General features: G+C 37.5%; 1 protein-coding gene across 3 annotated transcripts in view; it reads left to right on the plus strand.

Moving 5' to 3' along the window:
* XIRP2 (xin actin binding repeat containing 2) overlaps window positions 1-24,380 on the plus strand; it is a 693,081-nt gene that overhangs the window by 609,322 nt on the left and 59,379 nt on the right. Inside the window, exon 1 of one of the 3 annotated variants that reach the window (XM_011285335.3) lies at window positions 9,191-9,442. The exons of the other annotated variants lie outside the window; for them this stretch is intronic. The gene's annotated coding sequence lies outside the window, so the exon portion shown is untranslated. Of the gene's footprint in view, window positions 1-9,190; window positions 9,443-24,380 lie in introns of those variants that run through there. 3 annotated transcript variants of the gene reach the window in all.

Consider the following 24,380-nt stretch of genomic DNA (forward strand, 5'->3'; position numbering starts at 1 on the left):
AAGATTTTTTTTTGCAATTATATTCAGTTTTGTAACTGCATTTACAATATTTGTTTGGTTTTAATTCAAATAATAAGTACTTTTATACAATAAATTTTCTATTCTTCTATTCTTAACTTTGAATCATCTTTGGAGGCTTGCAGATATGTCTTAGTTTCTTCCCCAGTGAGGATAATATTAAGTATTTCCTTTATCTCAGAATGTTTTTATAATTTGGAAAATATTTCCCTCATACATAAATAACAGAATCTTGTCTATGAGGAGAATTCTTCATTCAGATTTATGTCCATCATAAAAACAAAAGCAAAACACCTTATACACAATTATCTACTCCATCACAGTATGTAATGTCTTGGTGAAGAACTTTGAGACTAGCTTGTCTTTTTCTCAATTGTTATTTTTATCTTTAAAATTCAAAAATTTATAAGGGCATATCCAGGTGTCTTCATGAGCCTTTGGTTTTTGTCCTCTCAGATCCTTCTTCAGCTTGAAAACTTTTTAGGTTTAATTGTATATGTCCTTGCTATTTTTCCCCTTCTTCCTTTGAAACAGTTATGTTCCTTTGATCATGTCTCTGTCCTTCATATCCATCATTATCTAGGTCATCATTTTTCATCCTTTGATTTTGCTCCTGAATACAGGAATATTTCTCAAGTCTTTCTCCACTTCAGTGATTGAATTTATTTTTTTCATAAGTGCTCTTTATTCTCTCAAATGCTATTTTAACTTTTCTCTTAAATTTTGCATTTTTTGCAACCTATTTTACCCTTCATTTTTTCCCCATTCTTTTGTTTAATCCTATTCTTTCTTTAATAACACCCTGTAACAGCTTTGTAGAAGCTTCTCCTCCTGAATCTTTTTGAGCACATCAAGAATATAACACATAAATTCTTCAGCCATTTCAAAAATGAACTAATTTTAAAAGCTGTGTTATCAGTTTACCTCATCAGGTCAGTGCCCCTTATTATCCCCCAGCAGGGCCTCTTTATGATATCTTGACCTACTAATTTTACTTGCATTGTGTTAAGATTGATTCAAGCTTGGTATTTCTTTCAGATAGATCAGGCAACATTTTTTCTACCACCACTGAACACTTGGCCCTTATAATTTCTTCCTTTTTTTTAAACTTTTTTTCTTCTGAACTGTGTCTGAACTCTTTAATTTTTGGTCCTATCCAAACTTGCTGAGTAGTGGTTGAAATTTCTACCCCGTACCTTACAAGACTAACAGGTTGTCAGATAACAATCTGTAAACTTTCTTCTGTATAGCAAAAAGTGTGAAAAATAATACAAAGTTGCACCATGTACTTTCTAAAGTGCTTCCTTAAGAACCTGAGGACCCACTTCATCTTCTCCCTTCTATTCTGAGACACGTGGTACATGTCTAGATACATACCGAGAAGGGTAGGAGTGGAGATGAGTTAGGACTATAGCTTGGGTTGGTCCAGAAGATCTCTCACATGGTACTGAGGGAAGAACTCATAGTTTTGGTCAGAGCAACATGAGTCAAAGTCATTCTCTGTTATTTGGGAAATCTATGTGTCCTTCTGATTCAGAGGAGGCTCTATGCAATGTGTCATCCAAAACTGAGAGTCATGTTCATTCTCAATGATAACCAATATTAAAAATTCTGTAAAAACTTCAGCATATTATCCTCCCCTCCCTTTCTCCTCCTTTTCCTTCCTTCCTCTTCATCATTTTCTTTTTGTATTCATCTTCTGTCTTACACAAACACAAAAACTTACAAATACTCTCTCTCATTATTAGCAATTCATACTATTTTGTGCTTTTTCTTTTTTACTATTTTAATTAAAATTTAATAAGAAGTCTATCAGAAATATCTGGTATCCTATCATTTTTTAACCAGGTAGTTCCCTAATTATAACATCCTTTTTTTTCTGAATCAAATTTTATAGATTCCCTGGAGTTCTGTAATTCATTCCAGTCTCTGTTTAATCTAAATTATATTTAAAAGATAATAGTGATCCACATGCCAAAATACCTAGGAAAGAACTTTTTTCCCTTTTATGCTGAAAGCCAGGTCACTAGAAATCTCCCTGCATGTGTACTCCAGTGGTGAGTCAAGAGAGCCCACATATGGCTTATTGTTGGGTGATTCCATGTCTGTGTTTTCCTTGAACTGTCCCAGATTGTGCTGTTGTGCTAGCATGATTATTAATAGTGCTCCACTCTCAGAAGCACCCTGGTTTGCATGATAAATCATATGATCACCCTACATAAGACTATGAGATATGATTTAAATATAAGTCATACATGCCTAAAGGCCTTATTCATGGGTCCTTAATGACGTAATTTTAAGAGGATTAAAATTGAACAGGTGAAAATTACAGTTAATTAAATTCAGCTACAATTCAGTTACTAATACCCTAATTCCGTTTTCATGACAACTGAATGGGGCATGTCACCAACTGTATCCAAAGAAGATTGCTCAACCCTAACTGATGGTCTTAGATAATAATGCACAATTTGAAATATATATATATATATATATATATATATATTTCTTTAACTCTAAAAATTCCAGTATTTTTGTTCTTCAATTCTAAAAATCTTAGATTGATCCCCCCCCCCATTTATCCAGGGATTACATCTCAGATTACTGAAGTAGAGTTGTCCCAACTTTAAAGCCTTCACTCACCCATTCTTCTGGTCTCTAGAGTGTCCACTCATAGTTCACTTTGCTACCATGCACAGTGAAGGCCTTGCCAGAGCCTACCCTAGGTCCACTGCAGACCTACCCTGTGCCTAATCACAGTATTTATTAGTATGTGAAAGAGGTGATTTAAAGTATATCATCCAACATACATAATAGTGATTGGATAGAACTTTTAGATTAAGGTCAGGATAAATAACATATCCCAAATAATCCAGATATTTAGAATCAACAGAATTGAGTCCAGTCCCCACTTTTGCTGATTCTTAACTTTAATCTTTGGAGGAGTTACCAAACTTCACTCATCCTCAATTTCCTTATGTGAAATGGAGATAACACCAATATCTTGGGGTTGCTGTGACCATAAAAGAAAATAAATGTAAATCACCTACTTAAGTTCCTGGCAGAATTCCTTTATTAAATGTAGATGTTATTGTTAAGGGAGAATTAAAGGAAAAAGAAAGATTCACAAGCTTTCCTTGGAAAACTTTAATATTAATGAACAAGAAAAGAAAGTGAACTGAATGAATTCCTAGATGATGTCTTTTTTTTATGTCAAAGAGAATAGGCTTTCAGCCACAGATGGTAGTACCAGCAAAAGTAGAAAGGGGAACAAATTCAACATGAGTGATGAGCACATAGAATTTTGAAATCCCTTAACCGGATATATCTTATTTCAGGGTATCAAGAATACCTGAAAATGCAGAAATATAGGTTGACCTAAACTCACATATGAGTTTCCCCTGAGAGGAAGGTCTTTAGTAGTAGTATGACTTTATATATTAATGGCTCTGTTCTGTTCAATATCCTTTATCATAGACTCAGATAAGAGATATATTGCAACTATAAAGAGACAACTGTACTGGATGACAGAAGCAAGCAGAGGTAAGGGAGTGGCACTATTGCCATCCACTTAGGCATAAACTAAAAAATACAAGAAACTGTAGATGTGGCTTATCACTAACATATGCAAAAAAGAAAAAAAGACTTAGATTTTAAGGGACTGTAGCCGTACGACTCAACAATCTCATATTGCTATAGAAAATCTAGTAAGCACTTTTTGTTTTCAATATAAAATATACAAACCAAAGCTTTCTATTCCTTACCCATCTGTCTTTTAGATTACTAATCTTGTCATTTGCTGCCTCCAATCTGTTAAACTTTCCACTGAGTTATTAATTTCTCTTAATTGTATTTTTAAATTCCAGAATGGCCATTTCTATATTATTTTATAATTTAAATCTTATTATAAAATTTTCCACCTCTTCATATACTTTGTATGTTATTTCCTATAGTTTCTGAAATATGTCTGTCATTATTATTTTAAAGTTCTTATCTGCTAATTCAAATAGCTACAACATCTTTTCCCTGGTTTGTTCTCTCGGGTACTGGTGGCAATGTTCTGTCTTTTCACATGCCTAGTATTTTTTTTTTAATTGAAAATCAGTCATTGTGTTTTCAAAAACAAAGATGAAAAAGTTCCAGATGATATTATTTTCATCTGAGAGGTTCAGCCTTTCCTCTGCTAGGTAGACAGAGTGGAGGGGGAAAAGAGGCTGACTACCTTAATTTAGGATTTCATTGAGAATCTGTCACATCCTATATTTGTTCTACTTTTCAAAAGTCTTCAGTCTGGATATTTAGCCTCACACCTTGTGAAGCTTCAAAATTTGATAAATGTCTTGAGGGGGAGACTGGCAGTGTTTGAGTGTAGTCAAGCCACCAATTTTATCACCTGAAGCCTGATCAGGTTCCAAAATCTCTTCTGTTTCATCTGTCTCCTGTCTTCTAGGGTGGAAACAGGATCCTCATTCCATCTCTAGCTAAGTCCATGATATTAAGCACTTCCAGGGACAAAGAAGTTATTACAGATTATTTAGAGCCATTTCTTCTTTCCTTTGAGGACTTTCAACTGTCTTGTTCTAGAAGATCTTGTTTCCAAAGTATCATGAAAATGTAGGCTATTCCACTTTACTTCTCTGTATTTGGGCTTATGATGGTAACTTCTATCTTGTGAAATGTTGGAACTTAGCAAATATCTTGGGGAGAAAACTGAATTTGAGGTCCCACTACTCTCCAGTTTTGTCATTCCAGTCTGGTGTGACTGCCAAAAGTTGTGTTTTCCTGCCCCCCAGCAGCAGTGCTTTTCCTGGGCTGAGCATGGATTCTGAGCCTCTAGCTGCATCCAGAATCAACAAATAACCTCCAGGGGTAGCCTCCTACCCTCAGCTCACATTTGAAAGGTTCTTGCCTTTCTTGAATTGTACTCCCTCTGGTTCTTATTGTTTGGCTGATTCCTGATGCCTTACACATATACATATTTTTTTTTGTAATTGATCCAGCTTTTTAAATCATTCTCAGTGGGGGCACTGGTCTTATGCTAATTACTCCATCTCACTAGGAGCAACATTCTTATGTAGGTTTCAGTTGAGTACAACACAGGTTTTAATAGGTATAGGTATCTAGGCAGTGTGAAGATAATTTAAAGTGTGTTTGTGTATTGGAGAGGCAGGAAAATTTTCCACTTCAACTTTTTAAGATTTATGAGACAAGGAATCACCTTATGAATCTTTCTACCTGTCTATCTACATCTCATCTATCTACCTATATATCTATCTCATCATCCCTGTTTGTCCCCATTTGTTCATCTGTCTACCCACATGTTCATCCATCTTACTTTCATAGTAATTTCATAATAATTGATTCGATTGCTATCAAAGAATTAAAATCAGTGTCTGAAACAACTAAAATAATAAATAGTAAGAATCTAAGTGCTTAGGGGCACCTGGGTGGCTCAGTTGGTTGGGTGTCCGACTTGGGCTCAGGTCATTATCTTGCGGTTCACGAGTTCGAGCCCCACATTGGGCTCTGTGCTGACAGCTCAGAGCCTGAAGCCTGCTTTGGCTTCTGTGTCTCCCTCTCTCTCTGACCCTCCCCCTGTTCATGCTCTGTCTCTCTCTGTCTCAAAAATAAATAAACATTAAGAACATTTAAAAAAAAGAATCCAAGTGCTTATATTTTCATTGTCTTCATGACTAAAATGAATAAACCAAATTGCATGATAGCTACTTAGTTCTGTAACTGCAAATTTTTGCTTGATCTTAGGTTAATTAATTTATGCATGCTACTATAGATCTTTTTTTCAATTTATTTATTTTGAGGAAGAGAGAGAGACCACACATGCAAGCAGGGGAGGGGCAGAGAGAGAGAGGGAGAGAGAGAATCCCAAGGAGGCTCAGAGCTGTCAGCACAGAGCCTGATGTGGGGTTTGATCCCATAACCCATGAGATCATGACCAGAGCCAAGATCAAGAGTTGGACAATGAACTTACTGAGCTACCCGGGCACCCCCAGATCTGATATTTATTGCTCTTATTCCATTACCAACTATTTTATGATGTTCCACCAAGTTTTCTTTTCTTATCCATTATTTTTTTTTCTTTTAACAATGTATAATCATTGTGTTTTGAGATGATTATAAGCATTAGAAATTATAATGAGAAAAATATGAAAAAAAACTTTTATTTATGTGCATGCATTTAAATCAAATATATTCCTTTGCTGAAAGGATTAAAAGAGGAAATTTGAAGAAAGGTTATCATAAGTGAAATATAAAGAACAATTGAAAAAATATGTCACTCAGTGGAATGAGAAAGCAGGTAGTTTGAGTGGCCAAAATGAACAAATCAGGAGACTATAGATGCTGGCGAGGATGTGGAGAAACGGGAACCCTCTTGCACTGTTGGTGGGAATGCAAATTGGTGCAGCCGCTCTGGAAAGCAGTGTGGAGGTTCCTCAGAAAATTAAAAATAGACCTACCCTATGACCCAGCAATAGCACTGCTAGGAATTTATCCAAGGGATACAGGAGTACTGATGCATAGGGGCACTTGTACCCCAATGTTCATAGCAGCACTCTCAACAATAGCCAAATTATGGAAAGAGCCTAAATGTCCATCAACTGATGAATGGATAAAGAAATTGTGGTTTATATACACAATGGAATATTACGTGGCAATGAGAAAAAATGAAATATGGCCTTTTGTAGCAACGTGGATGGAACTGGAGAGTGTGATGCTAAGTGAAATAAGCCATACAGAGAAAGACAGATACCGTATGGTTTCACTCTTATGTGGATCCTGAGAAACTTAACAGGAACCCATGGGGGAGGGGAAGGAAAAAAAAAAAAGAGGTTAGAGTGGGAGAGAGCCAAAGCATAAGAGACTGTTAAAAACTGAGAACAAACTGAGGGTTGATGGGGGGTGGGAGGGAGGAGAGGGTGGGTGATGGGTATTGAGGAGGGCACGTTTTGGGATGAGCACTGGGTGTTGTATGGAAACCAATTTGTCAATAAATTTCATATATATATATAAAAAAAAGAGAAAAGGGGGAAAAAAAAGAAAGCAGGTAGTTTGGAATAAGGAGGGAAAATGAAGAAGCTATAAGTCACATCTTTGCGGAATTAACAGCATTTGGAAAGAATAAAACCACCATAAGCATCACTAGCATCTATATGCAAATATAAGAGTAAAGTTGACTGTATACACATTGGAGGATCCATCTCCTCATAACTTAAGTCGAACTATTGTGATTTTAGATCTAGTGCCGTTTTAAGTATATAGTGAGATAAAGTAATAAGAATCCCTTTAAAATAAATATTTTGTCCTAGATTTAGACTGAGGTAAATATTTTATATATGTTATTTAATCTCCAAAGCAACCATTTAAAGTAAATAAACTTAGTCATGTTTAATCACAGATAAGTGAAGTGAAGCTTACACAACATAGGAAACTTGCCAGGTCAAGAGTTTGGTGAACACCAAAGCTGTGTTGAAATCCTCTGTTCTAATTTTTTTTTTAACGTTTATTTATTTTTGAGACAGAGAGAGACAGAGCATGAATGGGGGAGGGTCAGAGAGAGAGGGAGACACAGAATCTGAAACAGGCTCCAGGCTCTGAGCTGTCAGCACAGAGCCCCACGCAGGGCTCGAACTCACAGACCATGAGATCATGACCTGAGCTGAAGTCGGACGCTTAACCGACTGAGCCACCCAGGCACCCGTGAAATCCTGTGTTCTAAATCAGCATTGTCTGTAGGATTTTCTGTAATAATGGAAATGTGCTGTATCTGTACTAATGCATAGTCACTAACCACATGTGGCAACTGAGTACTTAAAATGTGGCTAGTGCGAGGGTGCTTGGGTGGCTCAGACAGCTCAGCTTCAGACTCTTGATTTGATTTCAGCTCAGGTCGTGATCTTGCCATTTGTGGGTTCAGGCTCTGTATCGGGCTCTGCATTGACAGTGCTGAGCCTGCTTAGGATTCTCTCTCTCTCCCTCTCTCTCTGCCCCTCCCCTGCACTCTCTCTCTCTCAAAATAAATAAATAAACATTTAAAAAATGCCACAATGAGAAACTGAATTTTAAATTTTATTTTATTTTAATCAGTTAAAATTTAAATGGCCACATGTGCCTAATGGCCACTGTACTGGACAGCACAACTCTAAAATAATTGGACTATACTGGCTCCTGGCCCTGAAGGATCTTGTGGAGCATACAGGGATACCATTTTAGAAGGCTTTTCTTAGAGTTAATTAGCTGGGATATCACTCCTTGACTTTTAATAGAAATCAATATTGCACATGGAAAAATGTATATACTGGTTTTTCTTAGTAAATAGTATGAGAAATAGCTCACTTGTAAACATTTTGTACAAAATAAACAGTATATAACTGTTTTCCTTAAGTCAAAGGGAAACATCCTCTCTTTTTGGGTTTGCTGTGATGCCATTAATATCCCACTTAACACTGCACTAGGAAAATAATAGAAGAGAGATAGGGGAAGCTGGTTATTTTATATTTACTTAGGAAGTATTAAGTATTGGTATTATGGAACCAAATAGCAATGCTTGGTGACTTCTACTTTCTTCCAGGTCAGGTCATGCTGAGTAAGTAAGGCGGCAGCAAAGGACATTCAATATTATTATCTCAGGAGCATGTGAGGTGACTCCTTCCCCTGACTGTTCTTCCTCATGCCAAGTGATTTTAAGCTAGAATGTCTTCTTACCCCTTCTTTCCTCACTTTTTTAACCAAAAGAGCACTTTCTTTATTTATACAAACACTACAATAGTGTTTTGCCTTGCATATGAGACCTCAAAAGGCAAACACTTTCCATATCGAAAAACATTTTCTAAATAAAAATAATGCTTCCTCTTCCCGAGGACACTAATTCCACCAGAATACACTGGAACTTTTTCTACATGGTTTATTTTCATATTCTTACCTCTTGAAAGATTAAAATTATTTAAACCAATGGGAGTAATTCAAGGCCTTTAGTCCCTCCTTTTCCTCATTGGTGCTGATTATTGTTTAGGCTTTGTTTCAAAGTTGAGAATTGGCTTGATGGCCTTGGCTGCGGAAGGGAGTTTGATTGACTGCACATGTGTTAAAACCATGCATACATTACCGAGGACACTGCGAGCCAGAGTGCCCTCAGAGACACACTTCTGAAAAGAGTAGTTGACTCAGGCCCCACCTAGACAGAGCTCAGTTCCTAAAAATAGGTGCCAAGTTGCATCCTTTAGACACGGGGCTAAAATAAATTCAGCCGTCCCATCTACTTGCTTGATAGACCCTTCAGTGGAGCCGGCCTCCACTCCACCGACCGCTTTCAGGGGACTGGGAAATTTGCTGTATGTGAAACAAGGGAGGAAACTCGTCTGTGAAGATACATGCCATTTTCACGAACTCGGGGTTAAGTCTATTACCAAAGGTATGTGCAATATAGTCGTTGATACACACCCACTTCCTGGGTTGGAATATGTTACAGATCAGTGAAGACCACAGGTCAAATTGAACTTGTTATAAAAGAAAATATTCAGTTGTATTTTGTTTTTATGACAATATTTAACATTATATTGTTAAATTTAAGGCTTCATATATTACTCTCTGCCAGAGAGTTAGCATGTTTCATATGTAGTGTTGAGGAATAATGAGCCAAACTTGAAACTAAAAAGTCATGAGTGAAAACTATAATTTATAGCTAAAAAAGAAAACTGAAAAATTAGTGTATCTTTTATGACTGTAAATTAGTAAAATACACAATGAATATACCAAAAAATATAAACTGTATTTCTTGGAATTTGGTGAGGGGAAGGGAAAATTTAAAATATCTTCGACTGTTGCAGCTTGCTCAGAGGAATGGGTTGAAAATTATTCTTTCTCCAGCATTAGTTTGATTTTGTACTTCATGCCCGAGCTAGTCTCATCTCCTTTGGGAGTATTACTAGGAGTAAGGATTAAAGAATCAGGTTCTTCGATGTTTTGCAGAATTAAGGAAAGCACTGCCAGTTGGATCTGCCAGCCCTAATTATAGTAACTACAAACTTAAAGAGAGAAGACTGAGATTTTACTTTAAAGGCATCATGGCCTATATACTGTTTCAGATGGATTTTTTCTGTCTTCGATTGCCTGTGAACACTTTAATTTGGTCCTGTTGCGCCTTAAGTGTTTAGATGTTAGAGACTGAAGTGATTTGGGACAGGCATTATAACAGAATATCTTAAGACACCAACTACAAGCAAGGACACTTTAAGATTACATAATACAGGGTTTAAATATAGCCAGCTGGTGCTGAACTGAAAGATATTTATTTTTACCAGAGCTCCATTTGGTCACTGACGAGCTGTAGGTTGTTTAAATTATTGGAAAATTTCATGTGCAGAATGCCAAAGGAGTAAAATATTTACCTCAGCTACATTCAAAGCCATGATTTTTAATATGAAAGAGCACCTGTTTTGAGTGTTTTTTTTAATGTTTATTTTTGAGAGAGCGAGGTTGCAGGCTGGAGAGGAGCAGAGAGAGGGGAACAGAGGCTCTGAAGCAGGTTCTGTGCTAACAGCAAAGAGCCCAATGTGGGACTCGAACTCACAAACTGTGAGATCATGACCTGAGCCGAATCGGACACTTACCACCTGAGCCACCCAGGAACTCCCTGGAGTTTTAAAGATATTACCATTGAGTGGCAAAAATATTGGATCAGAAATGAGGAAGTCTTGAGTTCTATGCTTAAATATTCCTCTACTTCTCTGCCTCATCTTTGAGTATTTGGCCTTCTTAGTATTAACATGTAAATGAACAAGTCCTATTTTTGAGAGCATTTTGGATGTCTGCAAATTTGGCAGAGTGCCAGCCATTTGGGAAAACTGTAGTCCGGAGTTTGGAGTAAATGTTTCTGCTTTCATCTGATGTTGGGCATCTTTAAGATATAGCCTCCTTCACCAACCTGAAAATTAAAAGTAGGCATTCATTCTCCAGTGAACAGAGAGAGCTTTGCTTCAAAAGATGTTCATGCAAAAATGTCATCCCAGGCCTCAAGTCTTCTATAATTACAGAGGAAGAAAGGGTTGGTTGCCTTTCCTCTGGTTTATTTTTGGTAAAAAGCCCACAAATTTCATAGATCATTTATAGTTGTCTACCACTGATAGCTGTCACTATTCAGTCAGCTTCCCTGCTCTGTCTCTCATATTTACCACAATCGAACAACTTATGCACATCAGTATTCTTTTTACTTGTTTGGTAAAATATAACTTATGATGATGATTTGGGGTTAGACTCTCCTAGTAAGCTTGGTACTGGGAACGATTTCCTCTCCTCTCTGTTTCTCTCTGTCTCTCTCTGTCTTTCCCTCATACAGATACACAACTCTGGGCACTAAGAGACCATTTTGTGAGACCTGTTTCCTAGCTGGGAGTCATGTCTAGATTCAGTAATTTATAGAGCAGGGCAGACACGTAATAAGTTCCTGGCATTGTAATGCCAAAATTTTGATTGAACAATCTGTGGGGAACAGAACTTAATTGACATGACATGGTCCTTTTTATTTGCTTCCCACCTCCTATCTGAAAGCATTCAAAAGTTACACTTTGAAAATTAAGTTGTAATTTGTTTATTGTTTGTTTTGCTTCTGAAACAGACACTTCTTCATTCAAATTACAGGCTCATCCCTTGCAGAGTGGTGGGTAACTTCGGCTTGTTCTGATTCAGAAACAACTTTTGCAGAACACTGATTTATTCCATATAGATGCATGGTCTTTATAGGATTGTGTAGATATTGTACTGTTTTTTTTCCTGACAACAAATATGTGGTGTTTTCTGACACCAACCAATTCTCCAATTCTCTAAAACCAACTCAGTATACAATTTAAATCAGTTTTCATACTAACTTGCAGAGTTAGAGCAGACCCCAGATTGCCCCCCACTTTCTCCACTAACCCAGGAACAGCCAAATAGAAGCGATGCATAGGGCAAAGTGGGGCAGCAGACAGTGGCACAGAGCACCACACTCTCTCTGGGCTCCATACCTGTCAACACATTCACACACTTGGAAGCTTACCAAACCCTGTTGTTTAGGGATTTTATTAAGATGTCATTGTGTAGGATGATTAACTAAATAATTGGCTATTGGTTATTAAATTTGATTTCTAGCCCTTCTCCCCTTCTCAAAGGTGGGAAGTGGGGTTGAATGTTCCAACTCCCTAATCACTAGGTTGTTTTTCTGGCAATCAGCTCCTATCCAGAACTCATTTCTACTTTCCCCCAACCCCCACAGAAGACCCAGAATCATCTCATTAGCATACCAAAGACACTGCCAACCAAGAGATTCCAAGAGTTGTAGGATCTGTGTGCTGGAAGCCAGGGACAAAGACTAAACATTTATTTTTTATTATGTCACATATGTCTACAAAATCTCTTCTCCTTTGAAATGCTACCTATGAACTCCAGAGTAAAACTTTTATCCTATATACTTTCCTAATCATTGGAATCCATCACTTGTAAATTTAACTAACCTGAGTATTTTTTATTTGTACAGTATAATCAGTAAAAGCACAAAGGACAACAATTAGACAAGGAAAAAAGCAAAGATTTTATTTTCTTGAAAACATTGAAAGTCAGCAAATGCAATGATTACTTGTATCTCTTTAGATACAACAGATGATGGTGTAGCTATATTTAATGACTCTTTATGAGCCTAAATGATGGCATAAAAATAATCTGCCAGTGAGCAGTACAGTAGATAATCCAAATTCCTGGTAGAGTAGCTGTACTTCTTAAAATATTGTCAAGAATAAAATGAATTTATTACACAGAGGACACAAAGAACCTCAGTGACTATTTGGTTTAACACTTTTAAGTTCTAGATAAGAAAACTGAGGCAAAGGAACATTAATTAGTAACCTCTTCTTAAGCACAGAGAACTAGAAACCAACTCTTTTGACTTTTATTTCATGCTGTATGTCATTCCACAAAGCTTTACGCCATTAACATCAACCCAATCCCACTCCACCCCCATGACGTGGGATATCTTTCCAGGTATACCTTGATAAAGTCCTTTTTTTCCAACAGTAGGTTTTTGTTGCTTTTTATTTTGCATTTCCTGTTCTCAGAAAATTATGAAAAATTGTGTAAAAGGAGACCTGGTCCACATATTTAGTTAAAATTCAAAATATGATGATGGCTTTATTTTTTAATTTAACTAAGCATTTAAGTTTGCTCATCCTCTGTGTTAGAAGAACTCTTCCCCCACCCCCACTGTCTTGTCATTGGCACATGATTTTTCACTGCTCTTTTTGGCAGACCTTCAAGTAGATCTGTCTTCTACATTCTTATAATCGTATGCAGGATATATCCTGCTGCCTGGTGAATTGAACACTTTAGATATATCTGACGGTTCAAAAGTAAGTAATTGCCAAATTGCTCTAGACATACACATGATTTAAGATAAATGTAATATTAAAAGAATTTATTTTGGGAAATATCTCTGTACAAAATCCAATAGCATCTTCCTAAAGAATCTGAATAGATCAGCATGTGTATTTCTAAATGTGTCAACGTGGTAGTTACCAACATTGAAGAGCTAAAAAAAAAATTCATATCACCATTAATTTTACAAGCAAAATCCAGCATTATAAATGATTTCCAAACATGTTCTCAGTGTTCTTCATTGAAAGTTCAATGAATGTGACTTAACATAAACTAATGTTTGATTATCATTTAATGTAATTTTTAATTCATAGGAAGTTAATTGCATTGAAATAAAACGTAGGTAGAATTCACATTATAAAGTGGCTGGTTTTTTTTTAGCTATGTATGTTACATTTTGATAAGTAGAGTCCCATTTCCCGATGAATTACATTATAACCTCCTAGGTGCTTTATCACTGTCTATGTTGTTTACGGTAATTTTGTTTGTTTTTAGTCAGTACTGTCATAATAAGAACTCAGCTTTACCTTATCTAGCCAGGAAGCCTTTTTGTCAAATAATTCGAGGTTCATAGGGAATGGTAAATAAAAGCTTGAAGGAGACAATGAAAAAACTTTTTGTAAAGCTAAGGGTCACCTTTTAATGTATCTGTTTTTTAAGTTAGAATTTTTGACTCTCCACACAAGGGTTGTACTGCTAACTTGTCCCTGGGAAGGGACAAGAATAAAGTGAGTTTTTTCACGTGATTAAAGGTTGTCAATTACAGCTACAAGCTCTTTATAAAATTCACTGCCTCTGCTTCTGTTGGATCCCAAGATATTTCCCTGCTACAGGGGGGAAGTCTGCTGGTTTGCTATGAGGGTAAAGCCCAGCAGCAGTTTTCAGGTAGAATACAGGGGCTAGAGGTAGGGATGCTAAAGGAACAAGTGACGGCCATCAGCAGCCAGCTTAGTTCCTTCTGTCCTATGAACCCTTCCAGATGTTCAGAGTGGGAACAGAACCTCATTACAGCCCCACCTTCTTCAGGAGAAACTATGCTAGCCCTCTGAGTCCCAGAGCACTCAAAATCATATATTTTTAGGAATGTAACTGTATTAGTGCATTCCTGCTTCAGTCACTGACTCATTCTGGAGTGGGAATAATTTCAGGATGCATCATCATCCATCTGTCATCCAGAACTGGACAACAGCCCCAACTTTGTAAAATATCAGAGAAATGAAATATGAAAGGAAGGCATGTGTTTGTATTTAAGTTACATTTTTTTTCCTGAAAAGATCTAGTCCGGCTATTGCAGTTATCAACCCCAAACTACTATTTATACTTTCTAATAGTCCACCCTTTAAATAGAAGCAACAAATTACCTCAGGCTTCAGTGTTCACCTCTTTTCATTTACCTCACCATTTCAACCCAACTGGCCCCAGTTTCTTGACTGTGTCATTATAGTACGTTATTACCATTTCTTTCCATTATGGTCCATTATGCTCATATTTATCTCTATATATTATTTTTTATAAAGTGTGGTGTTACTGGTGTCTCCATATTTGTCTTCCATTTCTTTCATATTCTTGAAGTGCATTTGGATGTTCAAATAAAGAAGAGTAGTCTTCAGACAAGAACCAATAACCACAATATCATCCAAAATGACATTTCTTTTTACTCTTTGCATAACATTGAACCTGACACAAAATTTTGTAAACATTTGTATCAAGAAAGTGTCAAACATCCTTACGACAACAACAACAACAACAACAATAATAATAATAAACATAAACATTTTCTACAGGATTCTTCTCCCCTGGATAGATTTATGTTAAAAGTTCCAGGAGCTGATATGTAAAACTTCATTTTTGATATCATCTTTACATTTTAATCAATCTGAATAGTTCTTGAAATCAGAAAGATTTCTCAAGTGATGCAATATCTTCTCTCTCTTTGCCTTTCCTCTTCCTTCTTTTTTAATCTCATTTCCATTAAAGACCTCTGGAATATATTCCTTAGTATATTATCCTTAAGATGTATTGCAGTGCCCTCAGTTTACCAGAATCACAAAAACACCATCTCTGAGGGCCAAAAGAGGTTCCAAATGAACCCCAGATAACACTTTATTGGGAAGTCAGAAAATGCTGTCAGGTGAACCCTAATTAGTTGAACACAGACCTTGGAACCAGACTGCCTGGGTTTGAATTCTGGCTCTTACACTTCCACCTGGGTGGCTTTGGGCAAATTATTTAATATCTTTGTGCTTATTTCCTCATCTGAAAGTAGAGACACTATTAATATCTATTTCATAGGGTTGTTTTAAGGATTAAATAAATTAATATTTGTAAAATGACTACAATAGTGCCTGGTACATGGTAAGTGTTGTATAAGCCTTTGCTGTTACTGTTGTTTTTGTTATTATTATTATTATTATTTAATATATGAGGCTAGTATAACATAACCATTATCTCTTTCCCAGAGAGCAAGATAAGAAAATAAGGTACCAAGTTTTCCTAGATGCTGAACATTCAGAAAAACACCACACTAAAAACTGTTTCCGAGAGAAAATCATCTACCTGATTTAATAGGTTGTTCTGGGGGCGCCTGGGTGGCGCAGTCGGTTAAGCGTCCGACTTCAGCCAGGTCACGATCTCGCGGTCCGGGAGTTCGAGTCCGGGAGTTCGAGCCCCGCGTCGGGCTCTGGGCTGATGGCTCAGAGCCTGGAGCCTGTTTCCGATTCTGTGTCTCCCTCTCTCTCTGCCCCTCCCCCGTTCATGCTCTGTCTCTCTCTGTCCCAAAAATAAATAAACGTTGAAAAAAAAAAAAAAAAAATTTAAAAAAAAAAAAAAAAAAATAGGTTGTTCTGTTGTTAAAGTCATCCTTACCTTTCAGAGATGCACTTTTCAGCTCAAATTAAATTTCTGTCTTCTCTGGAGTTGTAGAAAGCTATTAAGTGCCCTCTTTCTATTATAATAATTCCAACACTTGAAACTAATAACCTTCCTATTGTTCTTGATGTCAACATCACATTACTTCAAGAAATCGAACTCTTCAACTACCTCAACCCTAATGACTCTGTCTCCTTTCTGATAGAGCTGCTCACAGCCACTTACTGGACCTTTTCATTACTTTGACTTAGTTCTTGGACTCTCAAAGTATTCTCTTAGACCACAGTTTTCTCTGTTTTCAGCTAAAACTGATCTTGGCCCTCAGCATAATCTTCCTATCTTCAACACATCCTGCCTCATCTCTCTATGAGAGATGCCTCATAGAGGCATAGAGATTCTTTGCCTCATCTCTCTATAACTTGGATCCACTTGCAGTGTCTGAATAAAGATGGAAGGAGAACACTCACTGAGGGGGAAGGCACTGAAAGATGGGGCTGTAGGGACCAGACTGTTTACAAAGGGAATCTGAAGCAGCAAAGGCCAACAAGAATCCAATAGCTGAAAAGAAAGCAAAAGATCACGAGCCAATGAAAGGTGCAATGCATCAGATTTGAGGAATGTAGCTAAGCTATAAATAGGAAAAGAAATGGCAAGGTCAGAAGTAAGGAGGACTAGAAACAAGGTGGGATTGGAGCCTGTGATGGACATCATGCCTGCATTTCAAACTAAGGCCCAGAACAACTCAGGAGTGTTGGATACCTGGAGTTAAGGGCTCCTGAATCCAGGCTTCAGGGATAGGTCTAAGATCTTAAAGAAACATGCTTTAGACCTGATGCCCACTCAACTGGGGCCCCATTGTCAGCTGCAACAGTAGAGTTTTCATTGACCCCTCTCTGTTTCATTTGTCCCCACATTCTTGAGCTAAATTTATCTCACCAGAAACCAATTCAACATTTTCCTCTGATGTATTATTTGTACTCCCATTCCCAGGATGCCTCTCTCATTATATAATATATAATACATAATATATAATATATAAATATTGACTCCTTATCACATTTACCATTATTCCCGAGAACCCCAGATGTTCTCTATTCTAATATACATCTGGAAAATTTGAGAATAGAAACAGGTTTGTGAGTAATGCTTTTTAGAAAAGGGCTATGTTGAATTTTAAAATGTTTAACAAAAAATTAGGGCTTAGATAGTCACTAGAGATATGCCCTTGGCTTAACAGAGATGAAGCCGAGAGCTGATGGAGTGTGTGTGGTGAGACAAAAACAGAAGACTGGGGATGGAGCCCAAGAAACTAGATATGGTTGGGTGTCAGGAATTTTTCAGGAGACTGAAAATGATAGAGCAGATGCGTCTGGTCTAAGCTATTCACCAACTCCATGCTCAGTTTATAAAGAATAAGGCAGAGCGTGCTGCAAAGCATCAACATTTTTAATTCCTCCTTCTGAGATACTTTCTGTAATGGCAAGTGTCAGGCTTGGTGAGGTTTATGATGTTTTCCTCAGGCCCTGCACTGCTGGTGAATGGGACGTAGGGCTTTCTGTCACATCTGCTTTTCTTGGCAACCTTCCATCTCAGAAGTGCACTGGGACACCCTGAATACCTACTGAGGTCCTTCTCCTAGATCTCAGAAAGCAAATAGGATACCACTTGTGATTAGATGTTCCTCCAAGGAAAAATGTGAGTGTGCATCAGTGTCTGCGTGTTCTGTCTGTAATCCTGCTCTTAGCCCTCTGGCCTGAGAAGGCTAGTTCTTTTCTTCTGGACTGAACTGCGATGGAGACATAAATATATCTGGAATTTTTTAGCTATAAAATTTTTCTAATTGCTTTCTGCAGATATGTAATAACAGAAGAATTCCTGGCAGAAATTGAATTTGGCAGAAAGCCCAAAGTTGACTGGTTTTACTTTCCAAGCAAACATTCTTGTGCAGTTCTAATTTTCACTTGCTCATGCGGTGTCCTGTGGAGCAGTTTTGGTGATGAGCTGGATTTCATTGTGGGAGACTCACGGGTTCACAGGCAAGAAGTTTATTTTTGCTCCCTCCTGGAAGCTGTAATCCCAACTTTCACATCTCCAGGCTGCTTAAATATCTTCTGTTGCAGAATTAGGAACTTGTTTTCTACTCTTTAAAAAGAAGTAAAAGAGAGAAAGTAACAAAATCTATCAACAGGAACTATGGAAAGATGGGCACTGGATCTTGCACTATTATTTCAAGACAAATTCATTTGATAAATGCTTAATGGTCATCCACTGTGTATACGTTGTGATGTCAAACGTTAAAACAAACAGTTAGCTGTTTTCATCTCGACTGTCCATTTATGTCTTGGGAATCTAGGAATTTTAGTTCCGAATAATAATAAAAATGCAACAACCACTTCTGCAAGAATGTTAGGAAAGGCTCTGCCACTCATTGTTACGGAAAGCACGAGCAGATCATTCTTAGAAATGCTTTAGACTCCTCCTACTCCCAAATAGGGCACATAAAGAGCATTTCTGGCCACTTTGTGATGGCCATTTTGTAAACTGATGAAGCTAAGAGAAACTGACTGAAATCATGGTAGATACGGTTATGCAGGCAAACAAAAGACTTAAGAGATGGAAACCGGTGCTGAGCTCCTGGCCAGTGGTTGATGGCCTGCAGTTGTGGTTACATGTCTAAAATTTTTAAAATAGTAATTGCTGACAAACAAGGAGTTGCTTAAGTTTACAGTCTGAGTTCTTCCCTATCAGGTGAGGTGTCCTAATACAGTGGCAGGTCACACTAAGCTGAAATGACTTGTCCATCTGCCCAAGACTTTTGGTGTCTAAAAGAAATAGTCTGGGGAACTTAATCCAATTTAAAGCTTCATATGGAATTTTACAATGAGGCCCAATATATAATTTTAAAATTGCTTCTTACAATTCACTCCCCCCAACTTCCCACCTCTCACCTTCTCGTACGCTTGATCTAAAATACCATTGGCCTAGGAAATCTTTTGTTTGCAAGTTTTAATTAAATTCTTTGTTGTTCACAGATGTTACTGTCTTTTTTTTTTTTTGTTACTGTTTTAATATGCATAGAAAAGAGCAAGTTTTAATCTGGATAACATTTAAAGAGTGATTTTTACACTTCACCCTTTAAAAACAAGAGTGAAATAAGCAGCATAAACTGAGTTGCTCCACTTATGGTGCACTTAGAAGATTAGGTTTTGACTCTAAGGGAAAAGAAACAAATGCCAATGCCAAATTTTTAAAGATAAATAAGTATAAATAAATTAAGGGATGATGAGACTGGCTAACTATGTACTTCATGTGTATCTTAAGCAGGGCAGACTATTAAATTACTTCCCCTCTTTGGACTGTCCCTAGTACCTGCATATCATTAGGAAACTGACATCATCTTTTTCTTTTGAAGTTACAGTCCACATTTATATGCAAAGGGCATGTAGGTCACGTTAATTGTTGGTGACAGAATAACCTAGGACCCGACCGATTCAAAGTTTTGATACATTAAAATTATTACACTTTATAAACATCCCTGTTCTATATTTAAAAGACTTCAAAATATAGAGAGCATTTTTAGCGCCCCCTACAATTATAGGGACAGTAATGAGAAAGTAGTTGTTACGATACAAACATTTGAACAAGATGCAAATTACCTTTCAATTTAGAGCACATTAGTAGAACCTATAGCTTTTGTAAGAAAAACATGGATTCATAACATTTCTTTTTTTTTAATGTTTATTTTTGAGAGAGAGAGAGACAGAGCACAAGTGGGGATGGGCAGAGAGAGACAGAGACACAGAATCCAAAGCAGGCTCCAGGCTCTGAGCTGTCAGCACAGAGCCTGATGTGAGTCTCAAACTCAAGTTGTGAGATAATGACCTGAACCGAAGTTGCACACTTAACCTACTGAGCCACCCAGGTGCCCCAGATTCATAACATTTCTGCTGAACATTAGCATTTTTGTCATCTTACCCAAGGTTAAATGATTAAAGCCCACATCGTTTTGAAAGTATTCATTTTCTTAGAAAGTGGAATTTTTCTAAGAACATCACTGCTCTGGAAGACAGAATTTATTTCCAGAGGAGTCAGTTATTCACCAAGCAGTATGTTACATTATTGAAGCATTTTCTCTTTTCCCTCGACTGCTTAGCTTTTCCAAATAATGTTCAGTAAAGAAAGTACGTAGAATTAGTGTGGTTTCCCTTTTTTGATCAAGCCTATCGGCCATTAGTTTTAAAAGAAAAAATAACATATCAAAGGATACTGTAGTTTGTAGACTTAGGCAGAGAAAGCACTTTTAAACAAAGACTTCCTTAAGGTCATTGAAAAGAGTTGGTGTAAATTTGGAGACTAAATTTCTGTAAGACAAAGGCTTAAATATATTTTATTACTCAAAGGAAAAGGGTGATTAGTAGGAGAAAAGCTGCCACAGCATCAGTTGTCTAAATTGGTGAGAGTCAGAATTTGATGATTTGGGCTTTCTTTTAATATCCTTTGTCACATGCTAACCTTAGAAGAGAGGTGAGAGTTAGAAAGAGGGCGAAGTATCGGGGAATTCCTAAAAACAGATCCAGAAACCTCTGGCTGTTCCAGAATGCAACTGGCACAGAAATGAGTTAAAGTCATAGTCGGGAAGTAATTAACTTCCCTACCTCTGCCTCCTACAAACAAACCACTTAAAGATGGGCACACCACGGGATGTTTCTCAAAGCTGCAAATTAGTAAAGGTTCAGCATCTCCATTATATTACTGTGGCTCATTTTTTGACCTGTTGAGTGCCCTTAACATACTTGGAACTCAACAGTTCAGTATACATGAACTAGCTTCATATGGATTTTTACAAAACCGATGAGAGAAAAAATGGACCATTTTAGGGAAGACAGATTCTAAGCTAGTATGCATGACTCATCTCCATCTACCAACAAATTGCTCTGACCTCAGAATGAAGTCACTTTGTGTAATCTGGAGGTCCTGACAGTTTTAGAGGTGCTGATGGACATGTTAACTAGTCTGTTCCTGCACTGCCTTTCAGAGGCACACACATTTGCTGCTAATCACAGACTGACTTTGATGACTATCTCTCTGTGGTTAAGAAGTGATTACATTTGCTTGCCATTTTTCAAGTTCTAGCCTAACTAAAACAAACAAACAAACAAACAAACAAACAAAAACAACCAGAAAGAAGATGGAAGATATTCTCTTCACAAAGGTACTGCCCACTAGTAAACGAGCCACACGTAAAGGAGATTTGGAGATGGGCAATCACAGGGAGTTTGTGAAAAGGAAAAGCAGTAATGAAGCAGTGGGAATAAAAAAGGAGTACTTTAGAAAATAGTGAGGAAAAGTTGTATCAAAAAGGTAGCAACTCAAGCAGACATGGAATAATGTAGAATGACATGAAATTTGGGGATTTTCTGCAATAGAGACTTTTGGAAGAAAAGGATGGAATTCAATTTAAATAAAAGGAATACTCAAGTAGGAAGAATACCTACATTCAGATTAAATGAATATAGCAACACCTCTATTTAGGGGTTATTTAACACCTAAATAAAGGTACTTAGTAGAGGTATTTAGTAGAGGTACATAGCAAGGCAAAGTTACCTAGCAGAGCAACAGTGTAATGGATCACAGGTGAGAAAAATCCAAGACCCTTCTCCTTGCCTGTAGCAGGCAGCCACAGGGCAGCAGAGACTCAGGGAGTGGCTGCATCCTCACCACCTGGCTGGTCCAGACCATGGCTCACTGCACCATGCAAACCGTTCAGAAGTTGCATAGGGAAATGAAAAATGTTAAATAACTGACTGATGGTTTCATGGCTTTACCTAAATTACGTAGAAGAGGGGGAAATGTGGGGAATGTTTTTTTGGGAGGAAACAGCTGATCTGTATACAAGGGTGGTTTTCATGAGCTTTACGTTTTCAGAGGACTGCCTTGTTGCTTGCTGCTGAACCAGTTCATGAGCTAGTGTCAAGATACAGTTTGAATATCATATTCATTGAGTTAGTAATTTCTTCTCCTTTACATATTTTCTCCATGCCTGTGGCCATATGAGTAGGGCTATGCCATCTTCTTTGCTTGAATCTCATCGTGTAGTTCCATTCCTTCATGATTTACTGTGCTCTCTTTGTTTCAGGAAACGTGGTAGATACCAGGTTTATAAAGAGGAATGGAATATCCTTACAGAAGGCTTTAGATTTAGGTGGATCAGAGTCAAGTCCTATCCTTTCTCCTTATAGCTTTGATCCTTGGGAAATTTCATAACTTTTTTTATTCTTAGACTTGTACCAGCTCAGATTACCTGCATAATTACATGCAGGAGATATAACACCTAGGGTGACTGGCAGCTAGTGACCATTTATTATTTACTGTGTGCAAGATATTATGTAAACTACTTTATAAGATCTCCTTCAGTCCTCACAGGCAATCACTAGGTTCTGTTATCATTCCCATGATAGAGGGAAGAAGAAAGAGGCTTAGGAAAGTTAAGCAATTTGCTTAAAGTCAAAAGTGAATGTCAGAGATAGAATAATATTGGGCCTTCTGGGTCCAGAGTGGATGGTTGATCTGCGTGTGGGTCTGCCTCCTGATGGATAAGAGCCCAAGACAGAACCTGGAGTAAAACAGGTTTACAAAATTAACTTAGCTCTGTCCTGTGCTGGGGGAACTTGCATGTTGGTGGAAGGTGACAGAAGCCCAGTAGGAGGTGGGAGGGTGGGCGGGGATATGGCAGGCAGAGGAACTTCAAAGATACACTAAAATGTAATGTCATGCAAATCGAAGTGTAATTTTTAAGTGGTGGGAGAGCACAGTGGAGGGAGCTACTCACTGCCCAGGTTAAGTGGGGGAAATCTAAAGGGAAATTGAGCCTGTGGTGGGCTACAAGTGGCTCTTTAACCCCATCAAATAGGATTGAGCTTGATCCATCTTATGTCATCTCCATATAAACAAATATGGTTTTGGGGGTGGGGATATGGAGTGTGTGCCACCAAGTTCCTCAAGATTCCCCACCTAAAGAGAACTACATTTGGTGTGTCTTCAGTCAAGCCAGCTTCCTTAGCAGGCTGAGCCATCTGGGAGCTGGTTTTATTCAGAAGTCAGCATGTTGAAATGATGCAACCTGTTGTATTGCTGTTTTTAGAGATAAGGCCAAATCAACACTTCTTAGAATACTGTATTTCCTGAGAAGCTCTCTGGTTTTTTTCTTTTCTTCTCTCTTCAAGTAGAGCAGGACTGAATATAATGGTGATTAGGTCATGCCCAGCCTTGAGCACTGTGCTTGGCTCATGGTAGATGGGTGGTAGATGTTTACTAACTGCACGACTAAAGCCTTAGGAAGAGAGTTTATCAGATACTTTTATTGTATACTTGGGATGCAGATTCAAACAAGAGGACACTGTGGTGGAAGCAGGACACCACCTGCCATGCCCTGGAGCAGAACTGATCAAGAGAAAATTAGAGCAGTGGCCCTTGCTTTGCATTTCTCTTCCCTTGTAGTCAAGTCTGTCATTTCCCTGTTTGCGTGGATCGATACCTAACCCCATCTCAAGTTTGATCTCTGTAGTGACCAAAGAAATATAATTGAGGAATACACTTCGATTTCTAATTCTAAACCCAAGCTTATAAGGATGAAAAAAGAACCAATTAGAGTCATAGAAATTCAACTTTATTGGTTTCCCCTTGACTTATCCCTACATGCACTAAAATAAATGTTTAGAAAGGATTTGTGTATAGATGTTTAGGAAGCAGAAAGGATTCATAGCCTTAATTAAAATGTATTTTATAATAAAATGTTATATTTTAATTAAAAATATTTACATGAGAGACTGTGTAGAGTTGAACAGGTAGTTCAGAAATACTTGAACTCAATTCTAGGCTCAGCCACTTACTAGATGATTTTATCTTTTAAATGTTACTTTCTTCATCAGTTGAATGGAAATAATACCACCGATCAGATACGGTCGCTGTAAGAATTAGATGTAAAATGTAGGTGTATAAGAATACGTGCAAAATGCTTACCACATAATCAATACTCATTAACAGGCAGTTTTCATTGTTATAATGCAATATACGTTTGATTA

Source organism: Felis catus, chromosome C1, assembly GCF_018350175.1.
Source record: "Felis catus isolate Fca126 chromosome C1, F.catus_Fca126_mat1.0, whole genome shotgun sequence".
NCBI classification, from domain to species: Eukaryota; Metazoa; Chordata; class Mammalia; order Carnivora; family Felidae; genus Felis; species Felis catus.